Source organism: Bombus impatiens, unplaced genomic scaffold (assembly GCF_000188095.3).
Source record: "Bombus impatiens unplaced genomic scaffold, BIMP_2.2 scf_0166, whole genome shotgun sequence".
NCBI lineage: Eukaryota > Metazoa > Arthropoda > Insecta > Hymenoptera > Apidae > Bombus > Bombus impatiens.
The window spans coordinates 941,151-960,871 of NT_176585.1; the positions used below are offsets into that span (position 1 = coordinate 941,151).

General features: G+C 42.4%; 2 protein-coding genes across 11 annotated transcripts in view; one reads left to right on the top strand and one right to left on the bottom strand.

Annotated features, from left to right (window-relative positions):
• LOC100745934 (FK506-binding protein 5-like) overlaps positions 1-19,721 on the bottom strand; it is a 53,654-nt gene that overhangs the window by 19,437 nt on the left and 14,496 nt on the right. The gene's annotated exons all lie outside the window — the stretch shown is intronic.
• The window catches only part of LOC100746052 (RING finger protein nhl-1), a 58,133-nt gene continuing 41,170 nt past the window's right edge, over positions 2,759-19,721 (top strand). For 4 of the 10 annotated variants that reach the window (XR_004461251.1, XR_004461249.1, XR_001102108.3 and 1 more), the window contains exons 1-2: positions 2,759-2,913; positions 6,140-6,247. The gene's annotated coding sequence lies outside the window, so the exon portion shown is untranslated. The other 6 variants (XM_033319557.1, XM_012382723.3, XM_012382724.3 and 3 more) reach the window with 2 other exon arrangements.

Here is a 19,721-nt window from a genome sequence, read left to right on the forward strand (position 1 = left end):
ACGACTCGAATTTCCGAGACAATCCCAAATGCCAAGATCAATGTTACACGACTTTGCGTCATTATACAATCGACTGCCAGAAAGCGAATTCAAATACAGTATCAACATGCAAAGAGCACGCAAAGAACATGCAAACACACATCATGTTTATTCAGTTGAAAGTTTCTTAAGATGACTAGATCAACTTTGTTAATCTCTATCGCGTGTTTTCTCCCTAAAATTAGAAGCGGCACACCAAGATTGTATCTCTCTGCTGATCATCTAACGGTTAGTTTTATTTTTAGACAGAATGGTTGTACATTTGTGACTCAGAAGCTCCAAAAAACGATCCGTGAAATCTCTCATCCGGCGCGGTCTATAACGGAATAAACGTTTTAAAATTACGTTTCAACATGCGGGATAACGGGGTCCGATGCACAGCAACGCCAGGCCAAAATATCGAGCGCCAATTTCGCGATCGAAAACGTTTCTAGGTTTTCATAACGGAAACGAAATTTCAGTTGGCTGTTTCGTCGTTGATATTTAACCGACGACAGTAAACCGAACGCGACACGGAATTTCGTGACAATTCGGACTAATGGCGTGGCTGTCGAATCGATAATAATTCAACATTTAATTACGATTCTGTCATTTGAACAGGACGCGATGCGTTCGGCGAGAGACCGCAAACTATACGCGACGCGGAACGTTGCGGGCGTCGCTGGTATCGGTGTATCGTATCGAATCGGAAGATAGATCGTCGTGTCAGCCTCGAAACAAAGTCAAGAGCAGACCGTCGATATTTCATCGCTGGTGGCCAGCTCGCTGAAAACAAAACCGCGAGCCTGCCGCGTCTGTTGCGTCGCCGTTCGATGAATTACGCAAGTTATGCAATCGTTCTGACCAACAGGAAAAGATCGCCAAGTATTTCTCCTTGAAAGATAAACAGCTATAACGTTTGTCGGTTAGACAAGATAGAAAAAGTTGGATGGAAAATCGAAGCATAGATTCCCGAAGTGTGAATCGCCAGTTGATTTTAGGTGGATCGTATCGAATGTTCAAATACGACGATAGTTTACGTGTTCATTTGGACGAGTTTCACTCGTCGAGATTCGTCGGGACAATTGAAAATAGATTCGACTAAAACTCGCACGAGAATTACGCTTCTGTATAGTTTCTGTATAGTTTCTGTCAGCTTGTAAGTCTATATCAAATCAATTTTGATTCGTTTATTGATCGACAGTCAACGGCGATTACGTCTCGGATTAATCATTTAGCCGTTAGTTTTAGTTAATCAGTGTAGCTTAAACGTGTAACGAGTAGGTTACACTTGGCAGTGTGTGTAAGGGAAACTAGTTTCGTGGAAAGGCGGTGTGATATTCCGTCATCTATTACAACGTGGTTTTGAAAGGATGAAGATCATGGATATGTTAGGATCGTTAGTAGGTCCTATAAGTCGCGAGTACCCACTTTGTCATCTTTAAGTCCTTTCTTCGTTGGTGGCAATAGATTACGGTCGCTTTAACGATTCTGTCGTCTCTCTTTGCCTCTCGCTACTGGCCTTCTACGTGAGATAGAATGTCTGTATTTGGAAGAAAACATCGCTACGACGGGATATATCAGTGAGAAAGGAAGGTTAAAACGACGAAAAAGAGGCGCGGTTGAAACGAAAACTTCTCTCCATTCTAAATGGCCCAGCGACTGACACAGAGGATATTAAAAGATCGGGCTTATCTCCAAAGACGCGATAAATCTTGGGAACTTTAATCGAGCGAAAGTTGCAGTTGTGTTTGTCGCGATTTACTTCCAGCAAATTTTCTTTCCACCGAAGGAAGAATAGTTGGACAATGGAATTGGCTTCGGAGAAGGGAGAAAAAAAAATGATCTTAAAATCGCGGGAACTGCTCGAAGCTTAATGAAGTCGAAGGTGCACGAGTGACGAGGTTGAAGAACAAGGGTTCTCGATGATTTCCGGCTAATCGACCGCGTTCACCGTTTTATAAAGATCGCAGAGAGGAAAATGGCTTTTTCTGACAATTATTTACCGATCAACAAACTGATATTATCGGCAAACCAACAAGTTAGAATTTTACAACTTTAAGTTAAATCAGATAATCAGCTAACTAGTAAATTGTAAAATTTCATTCCCTTAATACCGAACTTGTTGCCGTTGCACAAGTACACGGGTCTAAATTAATTGAAAACAGCTGCGAATAAAATGTTACGTTAACGCAACGTTGGCACCAGGTGGGTTGCTACTACTTCGTTTGGTCCTGAACTTATTACCAAGACCAGTATTCGAACATCGCCGTGTCCACAAAAATTAACAACAACCACGAGTCCAGAGACATCACCGTTAATTACGAACAATTCCACGGAACGATCGTTATTCGTCACTAAAAAATAAAAAAAAATAAAAATAAATGTATTGATCGACAAAAGCGAAATCGTAGTCAAACGAACGACACGAGGAAGCCAAGTACGAGACGCTGGTCGCACTTTCGAAACGCGATTCGGTCTCAACCAAACGATCCATTTTTATCCACGATGGTCGCGAGGATGGCATGCAAATTTCGAAATGCCACGGTGAGGTTGAAAACAATCGTGGGTGGTCGAAGTTCAAGGACGGTGTTGGAGAAAAAAGTGCCCTCGACGGCGAAGTGACCAGCACAGGGGGTAAAGATGACTGAGAAGAGGACCTCGCCATTGGCGTGCACGGGGATCGACGGTGTTCAACTCGACGTAGCCCGTAGAGGCATGGACGAAGTAACGGGAGCAGGTGGAGGGGTGCGAAAGCTCGGGCAGAGGATCAAGAAAAGACGACGAAGAGGGAGGAAGAGGTGGCGGCGGAACAGAGCGGCGAAGTAGCTAGCCAGAAATAACTAATAAGACATTCACTCTAAGACGGGCGGCCAACCGGCCCGGACGAACGCGGTGCGTCTCGTATAACTTCGTAATCGGGCACCTTATCACCCCCTCATCAATACGATAACACCACACACTGTTCGTACCTGCGCGAAACAACGGTGACGAGAAAAGCGTGGCAACGGAATATCGCTAGACACACGCGTCTGTATACACACAGTGCCGTGGAAACCTAGTCGCGTATCATTATCTCATCTCTTGGTGTCCTAGTTTCTGCAAAGTGCCTGCTACTGATACTGTTGTAGCCTTCTTTACTCCAGACACTGTTGATTAAACGAAAGAAGCGTAACCGGGCAACCAACTGATCGTAAAACAAAAAAAAAAAAAGAAATAAAGAGAAATATTTGAATGAAATTGGAAAAAGGAGAAGAAAAGAGAGAGAAAGAGAGTGGAGCAAGGAAAAGAGAGAAAGAGACTGGAGAAAGAGAAATTTCAGTCAAGTATATCACGTGTGATATCGTATAGTATTGCATCAAATGCGAATCAAGTGCCGAGAGTGAAGAATTCGATTCTCGTACTCGTGTGCATCGCGACGTTAGTTCCGTCTTCCGGCCAGGATATCCTACACCAGCTGGTGCTTACGCGAGAAACCGACGAATCCGCGATTGGACCCGAGGCTCGGACGCGAGAGAGGATCTCTTTTCGCCGTCGCCATCGGCCGTCTAATTTTAAGTGTTAGATAATGCACACCGGTGCGCACCGGTGCGCTCCGTTACTAAAACGGTACAGCGCCGGCGATGCACACGCTCGCCCAGCGCGCACGCTCGTTCACGCGCTACCATTGGCGTGGAAACGCTTGCCCGCGCGCCTCACGCCTTGCCACGCGAATCGTGCAAACGCGAGGAGAAGAAAGCGCGAGAGAAAGAGAGTGAAAGCGGTGAAAGGTGCACGGTGGTGATGAGTTTACGCGCTGCGGCCCTACTCCCTTTAACGAATCCCACAGGAGACGCACGGGACCGGGAAGCCTGGGAAATCTCGGGGATTTCGAACGTATCGAAAGTCGGGACTTTCTCCTCTGTACCCGAGGGGTTTTCGTAGTATTTCAAGTTTCGACTTTCCAAGCTCTAAACCGTTTCATAGCGTGTCCCTTGCCCCGGGCTGTTTATTATTTTACAACATCTTTCCCTTTCCTCGTTGTCTCTGGAGACGGCTTATTAACGTTTCCTTTTTCATCTATGTGTATATTCTCCCTGGTGGCAGACACTCGATAGACTCTTTTAGAAATGGATTCTCGGATAGAGAAAACTCGAGGCTTTCATCACCGCGAGAAGAACTTCAGTTTTCTCGATCTTTTTACCACCGGATTCGAGACACTGGAACGGTTTTCCCATCACCGCCGTGATCTCTCGTCCACGTCTCTGCCTCTTCGTTTTCTCATCTTTCTACGCCGTTAAAAAACTCCATACTGCTCGTTTCCACGAGCAAGCTTTCCGCTCAGCGCAGCAGATAACTCTTCCCTTTTTCTGTATCGCTTCTCTCTGACCAACTTAACGACATCACGATCGACTTAGTTTTCATCCGTGGCCCGATGTGCGCTTAATTGCGATTTATCCTCGTTCTCAGCCGCTTTTCACGTACCACGATCGTTCGCCAGTTTCTTTTTTTTTTTTCTCGTCTCGTCTCTCTTTTCTTTTTTCCACGAGCCCAACCCCTGTTAGACCAACCGTTTCCCTCTTCGTCGTTTTTCTATCCGATTCGCCTTTCTTTTTTTCCGCTTTTTTAACCCTCCCTTCTATCATTCTCTCGCTCTATCCGTCCGGTTTCCCTTCTCTTCGTTGCTCCGCGTTCGCGCAGCTTCTATTCCTTCTCCGCGTTTCTCACGTCCCGTCCTTCGATCCCACTATCTTCGTCTGTCTCTCCGTGCTCTAATATGGCCGGCCGGTGTCCAATTACTCGCTTCGTTCTCGCTACAGTTTTTCCACGCTCTCCACGACCGCCGTGGCAACGAGGAAAAGATCCTCATCAAGCGTCGCGACACGACCTTTCATTTTCTGCTTTTTCTTCCGTGCCGCGGCCGCCCATTCACCCACCCTAAACCTCCCTTCGTCCATTTTCCTTTTTTCTATTTCTCCACAAACTCCTTCCACGTCGCTCCTCTTCGTCGTTCCAACGTTTCGCCGTGTCTTTTTCCGAACGGCCGTGCCGAAGATCTCGCGAGACGCAATCGATCCGGCGTGCGATTTAAATTGGGAAACCGTGTCGACGCGTGTCTCTTCGTGTTGGCGCTTCGAATAATTAGGAAAGAGAGCGACAGGGAGGGGGAGAGAGAAAGAGAGAAACTACGATTAAAAATATATGTTGGAATGTTGGGTGAGTGTGGTGTAACAGGATCGTCCAGGTTAAGAGAGCGAGGCGCGATTAAAGTTGGAGCATGAAGGGGGATGAGATCATCCCCACGTGGCGACTGTTCTTCCCGCTCTTTCGCCAAGGAAATTGCTGATTCCTGAATTATCGGTAATTCATTGGCAAAGTGATTTCTGCGCCAGATACTTCCCGAGTGGAAGGCACTTTTATTTCGTTGCAGGAATCATACGGGTATTCCGAAATATCCGCTGGATACGATCATTGTGAAAGGCTTTGATCTAGCCCATTCAGGATCAAACGGACAAAATAGTATATTTTACAAACGTTACTGAAGTTTATGCAGAAAGCGTAAATTACTGTTTTGGCAAGATACGAAAAATCTATGAAACAAATAGATGCATTGAAAAATTCCGCTGCACAAATTCGAAACACAGAAAGGAATTGTATAAATTAAACGGGGAATAGTTAATCATAAAATCCTTAGAACACTTCGTAAAATTGTAAACTCTATCCGGAAGAAGAGATAATAATGAAAGAAATATTGAAAGAATTTTTGAAACGTTATGATTAGACAAACAAATGAGATTGACAAGTCCTTAATGGATTAACGTTCAATCGCGTCTGACCAGGAATGCGTCTCATCTACTTAAAACTGGTCGCCCGCCTGGCCGCATACTGATACGATCCACTTACTCGAATCATTCTACCTAACGCTTCAACTTATATTTACCTCTCGTTTCACTAGTTTCCGCCGAATCGTCGAAATATTTGTTTATGGTTAAAACACAACATATAGTATGGGTAGGAGGGGGAGAGAACAAACAGAATGACCACGGTTTCCCGATTGTATCGCGTGTCGAATTGGTGGTTACGTGATCATAGTTCCGTGTACGCGCGACGACTCGTTTAACAGTGGTGATTTGATTTCTAGCTGTCACAGCGCCGGATATTGGTGAACGACGGGTGTGACCACTTGGGGCCCCCATAGAGAGGGCCCCCAACCGGAAGAAGCCGCCATAAGGCGGTCACAGTCTACCAGGTAAGCTCTTCTCCTATTTCTCGATCGATTCTCGAAACGTTAACCACACGTTACATGTACGTTATGCTTGTTTTGCAATCCATAACCCTGCAGCCTAGTTTGCCCGAATGATTGTGAATTAAAAATTCAATAAAACAGGGATTGACGGCTAGAAAAACATTTACCTAACTAAAGTGGAATTTTACCGACATTTTTATTAGAACGGAACGGTGAATTTCAGATTCGCGATACTGTTTGCCGTGAAAATTTCGCTTCGTCCCGATGATCGATGCCATGGAAATTCAGCCGAGATTATTGATGAGCCTTCGTTACAACTCTAATCTCGCGTTAGATCCTTATCAACGGCCGTTTCTCAAAGCAAAAGGAACGTCCGAAAGTTTGCCAGGATAATGGTATAGCAGCTGCTTTCGCCGAGTTATTAAGACGAGGCGGGCGAATAAATGAATCTAGGCCCAATCAATCTTCGTCCGAGAGGCTTATGATTCTTTAAAGTATTAAATTCTCGCCACCGTTTTCGCTTTTCTTCTCTTGCCTACGCTTGAAACGTTTCGATCGAAGGGAAAAGAAAAGAAAGAAAAACAGTAAAACAGACGACGAAATGATATAGACGGTTAATCGTTTACTGGTTGATGCACGCAATTAGACGATTCAATTTTCGCGTGAAAATGAAAAGCTGCGCCCGAATAAATACGGAACGATGAATGTGCACGGGCAGAGCTGGCCAGCTGACTGGAAGTGGCGAATGTCGGGTTAAAAAATATTATCGGATAGCCGCAGACACGTCTACAACCTGTAAAATTGGACTGGTAGAAACGGTGTTTCCCAAACGAATTCAATTATCGCGTGTTCAGGAAATTTGCTTTCTCTCAAACGGGCTGAACGATGAATCGCTTTAGAAGCCGATGTTGGCAATATTTTCCGCGCGTTTAAGCGCCGTTCCTACGCGCTGATATTTCCAATGAAATAACATTCCGATCAAGCACGCTCTGTTTGATTAATCAACACGTAGTCGTAGCCTCGTTCTTGAGATTTTACGAAATCGTCGGTTCAGCCATAAGTTTCGAACGTGGATATCGCGATACGTGTAACGCTGTTCGTTTCTTTACCTGAAGCTGCTTCACGAACATGTGAAATGAGACAGGTAACTTTTTTTGTTTCCTTGTCGGAATTATCTTAATTATAAGATGTAGAATTTAAGGATTGAAAAATTTCCATATCCCCGAAAACCATGTAAAAATTTGAATCTGCATGTTCGAGATGCTAATTCAAAAGTTTGAAAGTCGGCCATTAAAAAGTTGAATTGAAAAATTTCAATGCGATCGTTAGAAATTTAAATTTAGTAGCTGGAAGCGGGAATTGCGAAGTTTCAATTTGACCATTGAAAGTTCGGATTCGACTATTGGGGCATTCGGATCCAGTGATTTAAATTTAACCATCGAAGGATTGAATTTAAGCGTTTGAAATGTTTAATTTCGAAATGATTCATAAACTCTGGTTTTACTCGAAAGCTGTTATTGTGTTGCTCGAAGCTGAAGCAGAGTAACAGTTGGACCCGTTTCAAGATGCAACTTTGTAAACTCGAGCGCTTTAATCCGCGTTTGAAGAAGAGAAATGAAACGTTCGATTCGCTGAGCTACATTTGTTTTCCTATTTACCGCGGTAGTTATTCATCCGAAATGAGCGGCTAATTAATCTTCCCTCGCGTTTTAAGCGCCTCCTTTCTTATCCACTGCTCAGAAACGAAATAACTCTAATTACTTCTTTTCATCGAGGTATCGCGTTCAAATCCCGCCGTCGCGTGAAACTGTAATTTCCAGGGGAATCGTCGGCGGCGGCGACCCTTCTCCAGTAAAAAAAACTTTACCAACGTAGACGAGAGAATCATTTTACAGTAGCGCTCGTCCTCGGCGAATCAACGAGCCGCAGTTTCGAACGACGGTGGAAAAACTTCGGTGATATGAGACGAGATCTCGCGACAATTTTTGTTCGTCGCCCAGGAAGCAGCATGGAACGTAGAGCGAACGAAGGAGAAAGAAGTCAAAAGAGAAACGAAAGAGGGGAAAATGGAAAAACGAAGCTTTTGAATTTGAAAGTCACCATTAACGAAACGGCTTAACAAAAAGTGAACGCAGGAAGTTGCGCCTCGAGCGGACCTATCTACACCCAAATTAGCGCAATTAAATGTGCCACGTTTCGTTTTACTAATTAATGTTCGTTTTTCACAAGAACCATGACCGTTCCGCTAATTCTAGCTAGAATGGAAATTTCAACTTGCGATAACGCGTCCACTTCAGTTCTTTTTCCTTTCTTTTTTTTTTTTTTTTTCTTTTTCTTCTCATTCAAATCCTCACGACCAGCGAGAGAACACAAAGAATACGTAGAACGGAGAAAGTAACTGTCATGTAAAATCGTCTGTCCCAACGAATATTTTATATCAATTAACTAATGGGTCTATTGCTGTGACTGGACGAGATAACGGGCAAAGAGTATAAATTCACAGTGTTTCAAAGGCAAATGTCATCCGGCCGACAGGGATCTACAATTCGAATTTAAACATTCGTTACACGTGTACATACATTCGTTACCAGTGACCTGGCCGGGCTAGTTTATACCAGAGCTATTCGTTCTTCGATAAGAATAAATTTCGTACCGATAACCGGACCGATACGTCAAAAGTCACGTATGATCGGTTGCACGCCATTCGCGGAGATAAATTCGCCTTTGAATTATCTTTCGGATTAGATTTCTACGGCGCTACCTCGATATTCTCTCTTGGTTCTTTCGAATCTCCGCTCTTCCGCTCTTTGTTAACAATGCTACCCGTTTGTTTCCCTTCTCGTTTGATCATTCCGATCGAAGATTGCATTCGTACGTGAATTATTTTCTACGGTTTCGCGAATCTCTACTATCTGCGAAATTCAATTCCAAGCTTTTATTGCCGGCACTCTAATTTAGGAATTGCACATTGGAGAGCAGTAAGTTTTTATAGCATTAACCTTGCTGAAACTAATATCTCCTCAAGTTATACGATATCTCGTGTAATACTTGGCTTTGGTCGGTTCAGAATTAATGCATCGCACGACTGTTCAATTTTAAACTGGGTAATATTAATTTTACCAATTATAGTATAAATGATAACGATTGTTAAATTCTTTATGAAAATTGTTACGATCCTCCGAGTCATTTTCGAAGTGGAATGGTAGCTCTTTTACGATATAGCACGAAGAAGACCAGGACACTGCTGTAAACATAACATCTAAAATGTCAGCGTATCTCACGCGATTATTATTAACGTTATGGCGACCCGCGATCCGCTACGCTCCGAGTGTTGGCTATTAATACACAACGTACATGCTCCATTTATCTGCTTGTACATTCCTCTAATCATTTATTCCTTTCACCTTTATACTTCTTCGGAGAAAAACATAATTTGGAAAAACCGTATTTTTGTTCATTCTGAACATAAAACATCGTCATATCGTTAACATATATTTCTTACAAAAATTGGAAATATCTGGTACCAAGTATGCAAGAAATTTTAACGACGAAGAAAACAATTATCTGCTAAATCGTTCTGAATTCACCGTCATTTTCCTACGTTATCCAAAGGTTAATAAAACGTACTACGTTAAAATTCATCGTCCGAACGATATCCACCGAACGATACATCACGTTCCCCTGGATCCCTAAAAATCTCTATCCAACAGGGAAACATTAGATTGATCCACGACACGATCTAGCAGGAGTCGTTGTCAGAAGAAAAATAGATTCCTTGTATTCAGCGTTTACGGTGGACATGTGTGACGTATTCGTACAAATGGAAATCCATTTTTCATCAAGGAAAAACACTCCGGTTTCCCGTCGATGAATCTTCGACGACTTGCTTTCCTATCCCAACACGACCGTAATATTTTCGGAAAGCCCTAAACCGCATGAAAAATTCGTTTCTCGTTCAATTTCCTTCTTCCCCAAGGAAATCTACCTGTCATGAACAGCATCGTTACTTTAACATACTCGCTGATTACTTTGGGATAATTATACTTTAATTAGCTTTGCCTAAATAACGGCGTGTTTTCGTAAACCCTCTTATAGCAGCGAAACGAGCGCCGACAGAAATATTTAATTCCAAGCGTCCTTTCGATTTTCATTAGCAGACCGGAGCAGCCTTCTCCACTTGAAGAACTAAACCTTCCCAGAGGAAGTTGCAGTGTCTCATTTAAATTGTTAAAGAATCTCTCCTAAAGAATTTAATAATTACGAGATCTTCGTCGATAAATGAAGCCCTCTCGCGAACTTGCTCGTTCAATTCGATGATAATCTTTGATAGATAGTCTCTTCTGGCAAAATCTATTCCGGTTTCATATCGGCTTCCAGCATCTCGTCTCGGCTGTTCTTTTCGAAGACGAGCTCGATTATCATCGATCTTATCCGATATTCTCGGCTTTAGACACTGCTTTTTCTAAAACTATATAAATTTGATTTGTATTCCCGAGCTGTATAACGCTTTATATTTCATATTGTACAGGTTTCGTATCTCGATAAAACAACGCGCAAATTATTTTACGTTTCTCAATAACACAGTCGGTTTTTATCCTCTTGTTATTTCGCTGTAAATCTGTCGTTTCAGCGGCGTATCTGCCTTGCGATATAAAATATTAAATAAAATGGAATTTGTTGAAGCTGATAAATTTGTTATCGAATAAATGTAACGGATAGATACTTATGACTGGCTGTATAGATACGTTATTTTTGACCGGTCAAGCGGACGGTAGAATGGAAGAATCGAGAGAAGGAAGCTAACAGCGTCATAAATCTACAGGAAAATCGCAGATGTACCGAACAAAAATCAGACACGTACGCTGAGTGGACTTTCAAATTTCTTCGTTTCCTACGTTTCTTGAAATAACCGCCCTTTGTCATGGAAATCTGAGTACTTACGACGCTACTACAATTCCATAAACGTCGTGGTTTCTTTCAAAGGTAGGGCGCTACCCTTAGGAGCGATACGTTGCATCGAAATCGAAATCGAAGAATGGAACGCTAAGCCAATGATACCTTGGGTTATCGTTGACCCATGATAATTTGTAGCGGTAATCTGGTACAAGAATTATTTCAAGAACGACGATCAAAATATTTCGTTGCCTGATGTGTTCGAAATCGAATGAATCTTTTCCCAAACGCGGCCAAAATTAAAGTAAAAATATTTTAATACGACTAAGGAAGATACCTGGAATGAAAGAGCAAGAGCTTTTCTCCATTTGCGAGGGATAGTGGAACAAACGAATGCACACATCGTTGTTTAAATAGCTCTTAAATGGAAGTAACGATGTTTGAGGGTTTTTCAAAGAAATGCAAGAAAATTTGTTACACCACCCGATAGAAAATTTGTCAAGCATCGTCTTTCGATTTCAACGATGAATTATCTTTCGTATGTAAAAAATTTCTAACGTTAGGAAGATCGAACAGTCGCGTCACCTTCGCCAGAATAGAACACAATGATAATTTTTTGTCATAATCACGGTTTATACGAAAGAGGAGATCGAATTAAAAAATTTTAATAAAACGCCACGCGTTGATCATCGGTTTTCGTTATCGCAAGCAAATAATGGTCTTTTTTAATACTCGTTTAACAAAACATCGCGTTCGTTCGGTATTCACTTTTCGCTCGAGTCATTAAATACGATTTTAACGCAGCTCGACCGGACCAGCTAAAACCATCACCAGCCATTCGTACTGTTTAATTTGACATCATGTAGCTTCACATCGATTTCATCGGCTGTGCGGCTTGTTTGGCCCGTTTCATCTCTAAGTTGGCTGGCATAAACTGTTTACAACCGCGGTTAATTAGCTTTATCATCGGCCGTCCCACAGCGAACGTATCTTTTTCCATACACAATTTTCCATGTTTAAATTGCTCGTTTAACGTGCATCTCATTTCCACCATCGATACGCTCCTTTGTCCTTTTTTTTTTAATATATACGTATACATATATACATTTAATCAATCGATCTCATATTCGTCGTTCGTATTGTTTAATCAACTCGGCACACTTGGTTCTCTAACGGGAATGAAAATGAATTATTTCGATCATATAGCAAAGTTTCGATCAATATGAATAAATATAAATTGGCGGCGTACTGCGCTAAAAACAACACTACGTAGTACACAAGAGCAGAGGGTACATCGAAGAAAGAAGAAGATAAAGAACGCAAACAGAATCACGACAGAAGCCAAATATCCACTTCTAATAATACCGGGTGATTATCTCGATTTTTTGCAACGTCGCCAAAGCCACGAGTGAGAAGTTGCTCTTCTTTCTTCTGTGACATTTATTACGTGACTAGCTGCACTTTGTACCTCGTTAGTCCACGATGCACCCTTTCACAGTCGCCCAACCCCCTGCCGTTTGCGGTGCTCTCACGCGTGCAGTGCCGCCGGAGAGCGGGAAAAAAAGAAAGGGATGGAAGAAGACAGAAGAGAAGAAGGAACAAGAAGCAAAGCGTTAAAAGAGCACTAAAGGAGTGAATACTGCGAGAGCTTATCCACTCGACCCTTGTCGGTGAAGTGATCCAATTTTGGGCGGGCTGGCCGATTTAAGCTAGTCCTGTGTGCACCGTTGGACACGGATTTAGTCTGAAGAACATTTTGCCGCCAATTGGCTTTGTGTACACCAATGGAAACACAATCGGATAAACTTAATAAACGCGAACGTTTAGACTTCTTTCAAAATTTGAATGTCACACCGTTGAAAGAATCGAACTATAGTTGGTCGGAGATTCGAAGATCTGAAGTTTAAAGTGGGAATTCGATTCGTTTAGATTTAGCGTCAAGAATATGACGCGGCAACCGACTTTCATATACACCGATGAAAAGCGCCTTTAAATTTGGAAATTTGTACGTGACACCGTCAGAAATTGAAATTTAACCGCACGAAAATTTGAATCGAAACGTTGAAGATTTGAAAATTCGAGACTAAATCGTCGGAAGTTTTGCTGAAAACTCGCGGGGCGGAAACTTTTGGAAGCGATTCAAGACGGGACATTTCAAAACTCTGCGAAAGTTTCGTGCATGCAAATACCCGCATATCGGAAGTACAGAGTCCACAGAACGTAGAATAAGTCGCGTCTGCGCCAATCACAACGGCGAAACTGTACCAAACCGACCACCATAAATTTCATTAGCAGACAGGGCCGAATGCAAACGACCGTGGCGTTCGTAAATTCAACGATTATCCGCTGTTACAATTCAACCGTTCCAGGGATTCGATGGCGGACAAGCGACATGGCACATCCATAACGAACTGCCCGAGGCTAAGTTCACGTTACAACGCGATACAAGTAATGATAGGGTCACGATCGTTAGCGAGACCCGCTTATATAGATCGAGTCGCAATTTTTTCTTTCTTTTCTTTTTTTCTTCGCCTGAGTTACTCGGCTCACCCTCCTTCGTTCTCCTTATACAGCCACGGTAAATCGCTGATAAAAACGTACGAAAAGCCAGCCAGACTGGCGTGAAAGAAAATTCGAGGATATCATTTTTTTCTGGCGATATCTAATGTTACGTCATTCCATAAGAAAATTACATGGAAGAAATATGATAGTCTATTCTTGTTAATTTTCCCAATTTTATACCATTTGGTGATTACGAAAGAAAGTATGCTAATGAGTGTTATGTTGGTTTAACTTAACCAATATTTTATCTTACTAACTACCATCTAACTGATAATTCTTAACTTAGTAACTGATATCAGCCTAAACGATCGATGGTATTAATATTATTTGTATGGCTTGATGCGAGAAATGCCAATTTCATATTTTTGCAAAAACGAGTAACATCGAGTTTCTAGACGATTGTATATTCTATATCAAAAAAGAACAATTTTAAATTGTATCTAGAAATGATTATAATAACATTTCTATATGCCAATGTCAAAATTTTTCATAAAATACTAACTGATATTTCGTGAATGTCTAACTGATAAAAAATATCCAAGACAGGATAAAAGGCAGATATAGCATAGTCTTTAATTCTATCTTTATCGTATTAGAAAAGAAACTTGAAACAACAGAAACTTGTACGCCAGAAATTATTTGAACTTTTAAACATATCTCTTCAAATCCTAACATCTTGACTTTATAAACATCGGCATTGGTCAAAGATAGATTTTACTGTCGAATTAATCGATATATTGAATTTTCAAATTGCTCTCCTATAAAATAGTGTGGCAATGAAAAAACAAGAGGAGAAAAATGGAACCTCTTGAATTCATTATTATTGATCGCTTCTATATCTGATAAAAGTTTTAAAAGTTCAACGTAAAGACACCACGTTACCTACGACAACCTGCTACTTCCATGCCGAATTAATGAGGAAAGATTAAACAGAAATTAAGGAGATAAAGATTGGTTTGATTTATGGCTTGCTCGATTCTTTACTATTCTCTTTCAGAAAGCTCGCTCTCCTTTATTCTGCTTTTCGTACAAATCATAAAGAGAATATTCAGCGAGCTAGTCTCGTATCGCTGTAGACGCGTATCGTTCATTCCATTATTCTCCTAAAACCACGGCGAATCGCCAATTAGCGTAAGGGTTAATTGGTCAATTGGGACAATGGATTAATTGATCAAACACGTAGCGCGAAACTGGGAAGCGTATGGGGACACAGTCGGTGGAATCACGACTTTGGAAGGAACATCACCGCCGAAATTACGTGCCATGTTCTGGCCTTTATCGTTTAAATCGTTTTAAATCTTTTAACCTGGCAAGCAATCGGGACAGTGATGTCCATAGAAACTTAGCTAGAAGAATAACGCGACCAATTACACGGTTTTCCATTCTATTCGAACCATTCTTCTCTCGTGGGTTCATTTTCTCCGTGTAACTTTCGTGCTACCGGTTCTTTCTCTCTGACTCCTGGTAAAAGCTAAGCGAAACTACCGGCGCTTTAAGTAAAGGCAATTCCTAAAACGAAACTTATTCATAGAAGACGACGAGTATCGAGACTCTGTCGGAACTATGTTCGAAATTTTACGATAGCGAAATACGAAAGCTGGCGCGAGGAAGCATCCCTCTCTTTGCCTTTTCGAGTGCAAGATCGATATCCCAGCACTGCGTTAAGGAGAGAAGGAATTACGGTATTAAACGTGACACGCTGCGCAAAGCCGTGACGTAAAATGTGGTATAATCATCCCGTCAAGGTGATGCGGCCCCCGTCAACGTCTCTATCTATTCTCACACGAACTGGCAACGAGAGCTTATTCCTCCCCGTTCGTCTCTTATTTTCCACGAGAATGGCAAAGAAACCATTCACGCCAGACGAAGATCCGGTCTCACCCATTTCTGACGCATCACTGTTTTATTCATCGCCAGTTATTCTTTGAATCTCGTGCCACATCCCCTCGGTCGCTGCGAGAATTTTCATTAAAATGCTCCGGAATAATAGATCGCCGTTTCGTACCAACTCAAACGCTTCGCTTATCGCTACTCTTCCCTGGAATCGGCGACTACCCGCTATTATTTCTACGGGCCACTCTTTCCTCGGATTTACCCTTTGAACGTGGCGTGCGCCAAAGGCGCCAAATTCGCCGTTAACGTGCCGACGAAATTCTATTCCGCTGCTCTTCATCCACCTGTGTTCAACAGCTCGTCGAAACTTTTCGTGAAATTAATCGCGGACAAAGCTCTGTCTTATCGTAAAATCCTGCGAAACCCAGTCGGCTGTGAGCTGCAAACGGCGTCTCGTTTCACGATCGCGGTATATATCGGCAATTTCTGCGGGCTTTCGAGGCACGCATTATTACCCCGCGTTAGGTGGATCCCTTCACGTCGCGTCGCGTCGACGGAGAGAAGGCAAGGAAGCACGTTCTCCAGTAATATATCGCTCGACTACAAATGTATATTAATGCGCCGGCACAACATTTGAATAGAAGAACCGGCGAAGAACGTGCGAGATATAAATTAAAATAAATAGTGCGTGAACAACTAGCGGAGGAAACGCGCTAAATTATTCAATCCGTATTCCGCCACGAGCTAACGACTTTTTCAACGCGACGTTTCCGTGAAAAATAACGACGAGGAAAAACCAGATATTCATCCTGCACGATAGCTTCATAACGCATTCGGATGATATTCGACGTCCGGTATAAAGATAAAAAGAGAAGGTTGATTAATTGGAGTCTGTTGCAACGAGCAGCGAACGAGAAACAGGCTGCTCGTCTGAATCATCTTATGGAAACGATAATATCAAACAACCCTGTTACGTAGCTTGCTTATGCGTTATGCAAATCTGTCGAGAATAGTCTGAACGGTGGTTCTTGCATAAGCAATTACGAAAATCATGCGGCTATGCAACCTTCTCACGGAGGGAATAGCAAAGAGATAGATTGGCGAAGGGACTCGAAGAATGCATCCACTCGATATCGCCCTAACAAACGTTCGTAGCAAACCTGGCAACCGGTATTGCTACTAACATCAAAGGGTTGCACAAAGAGGCGAAACACGGGAACGTTATGATTGAAGAAATTGCTGCTCGCTCTTTAATCGTGTCTCGATCGAGAATCCTCGATCGAATCCTCAGTCGTATCGTAGATTGAAGAACCGTTGATTTATCTGAGGATGAAGAAAGGGCTATCAAAGCGAATCGATGAAAACAAAAGGGTCAACGGCGTAGCATAGAAAACGGTGGCAAGCAACGTCTTTGTCGTTGGTTATTGTCCCCACTGCCAGCCGCCTTCTGTTCTTTTCTCATCGTCGACGGTAAAGAAAAGAAAAAAATTTCATTTTATTCGAGATCACCTCTAGCCTCGAGGTGGTCTCACGAATGAGGTGGCTCCGTCCAATTAAGTTCAAACCCTGTCCCGCAATTTCGTTGGAATAAAACGCGGGAACTTCTTACGATATTGTGTTCCTGATCTACGCCGCCGCGTTAATTAAGATTAACAATGCGAAGCACGATGATTATCTCTTTGTTGACTCGGCATAGTTTTGATTCTGGCAGTGCTGTATTGTCGACCACCAACCTACGACCCACTTCTACCCGGCTCTGAATAATGACCGGCCGTATAATGGCATCGAATTAATTGAAAAACTCCATGGTAATGTGCGCCCCAGTCAAATATAAATCGACGATCAACGCGTATCTCGGCTGGAAACGTTCCACGCCCGATGGAACTTGCAACGGACACCGAAACTCGACAGACGGTGACTAAAAAATTAAGATCAACCGGTACAATCGATGTTTCCAGCTTTATCCATCCTTAACCTCTGATTTCCTTTCGATCCTCTCGGTAAAATATTTACAAAGCGCGTAATTAAGGGACCAACGATGGAAGAGAAATATTAGAATTGCAAAGAAGGAGATCAGAGCCTGGAGAAACTCAAGCGTCTCTGTGCCACAGCGTTTCCGCCCGATTATGAGGAAGAACGGTTCGATTAATCGGCTGCGTTCAGGAGCCCGGTCGTCGTGGCTTTTTCTAAGAAATTAATTAACTATCCGTCGTATAATTCAATTAAAAAGCCATTTAAAAGTTCCGTGAGAAGGACATGGATTGCAGGTTGAAAAAAATTTTTAATCGACTTCTCGACAGTCCGCGACGTTAATTAAATCTCGTGCTCGCGGTATTCCTGCAGAAGTTACAAGTATTTAGATACTTGGTATCAAACTTGCGATCAAATGGTCTGCCAAATTTAAACCGAAGCGAATAAACACGCTTCAAGTCATTTAACTCGAATCTCTCTACAGAAGATCGACTTTCGTCCAACTTTAATCGTTAATCTTTCGTTTATAGCAACAAATATTAACTATCTGTTTCATTAATATCCACTATCTTCATGCTATTGTCTGAAGTAATATCACGTGCCAAAATTAAATCGAAGAGTTTCGCTCGAAGTATATCGTTTAGATATCTGCAATAGTTCGCAAACGTCCGAATACTTCAAGATGTTAACGTATACATCGTGTAACCGACGATAAATCAACGTTCCTGGCAGCTTTTCGCCTTCTGAATATCGACTCGTCGATCGATATATAGATTCTTAAGGAGAGGGTAGTTTTATGGAGTTTTATCACCAAGCTGTTTAACGTTGTTTCGTGGACCAGTCTTACGCAGCTGCCAAGTACAAAGGGTGGCTTATAGATTATACAGCTGGCAGGAGGGTCTATACAGAGCGCATATTACTTCGGAATATCGTTCCGCAACTTTCGTCCCCCATTGTCTGAGATTTCAAGTTCGAACTCGTGATCATTTTCACGGAAATTATACGCGGAAGTTATAAGATCCCATTGTTGGAAACTCATCGACATCGGGCGCGTCGAACAACGTCAATATTGGAACGTCTTCTCGTAATTAAACATTGGACGATGGTACGAATTCTATTCAGCGAATATGCAGGAAAAATGGAAGGACGAGAAGAAGGTGGAAGAGAACCGTTCTATCGCCTAACGAACTCCTATCGATTTAACATTCGTTCGAACGTCGATCGTAACTTACTGACTGTCCAGCTACCTGGATAATTTATCCAATTTTTTCGTTATTATATGGAGTCACGCGAACAAAGTCACACCGTTGCTATTTTTTCGTATAGTAATATTGGTAGAAGTTATGGTTTTTCAAATTCGTTGAAACGTATCGCGACAGAGAATAACGTAAAAAGCCGATTAATTACGAAATTAAATGAACGTTACTTTTTAACAGCAAAATACGCGTCTAAATTTACTTCACTTACCTCGCTATGATTTTTAACCCGCCATATTTCAAAATCATTGATATCCGTAAGGTGTGCCCTGTTCTACGCCATCGTATCGATACTTTCTCCAGCGATAAGAAATAGACAGACAATAAGAACAAAGAATACAGTGTTCTCGGCTTCGAGGAACGCATAAATTGTTCGATTTAAAGGTCGTTTCGCCAGGGAAACTTAGATAAATCAGACTGGTTGAATCGGAAGCACCGATGATGAAATATTACAGAAATCCAGACGCGAATTCTAATTATTCGAATTACGAGCTACCTCCTAACGAAGTCCGCCCACAGTCGGGCCCGTTGTCTTGGTCGACGTGAAATTATCTTCGTCCAGGTGCAAACAAGCTGTATCGTCCGATAGAACCGTACGACTTTTGCTCCTATTTGCTGGCTCTGGAGAAAGAGACGAACAAACATCGTTGAACCGTTGCCAACGGAAGAACGTAGCTCTAACGCGATAAACAATGCGGCCAAAGAAGCCTTAAATCTCCTCCGTTTTGTTATTGCGACACGATCTTCGCGGTCAGAAGCGGTGCTCGCAAATCTACAACCCACGTGCACACGGCTGCGTCGTTGTAAACGCGATAGTGGTTTTTTACACGAACGTGGTTGCGGTGCCGACGATGTGCAACACGCGTGCAAGCACGATTTTCGCAGATTCGCCAAAGAATAGAGGAAAATGGGTAGGAGAAGGAGGAAAGGGAGGACAGAGGGTAGGCGAAGGGATGCAAAAA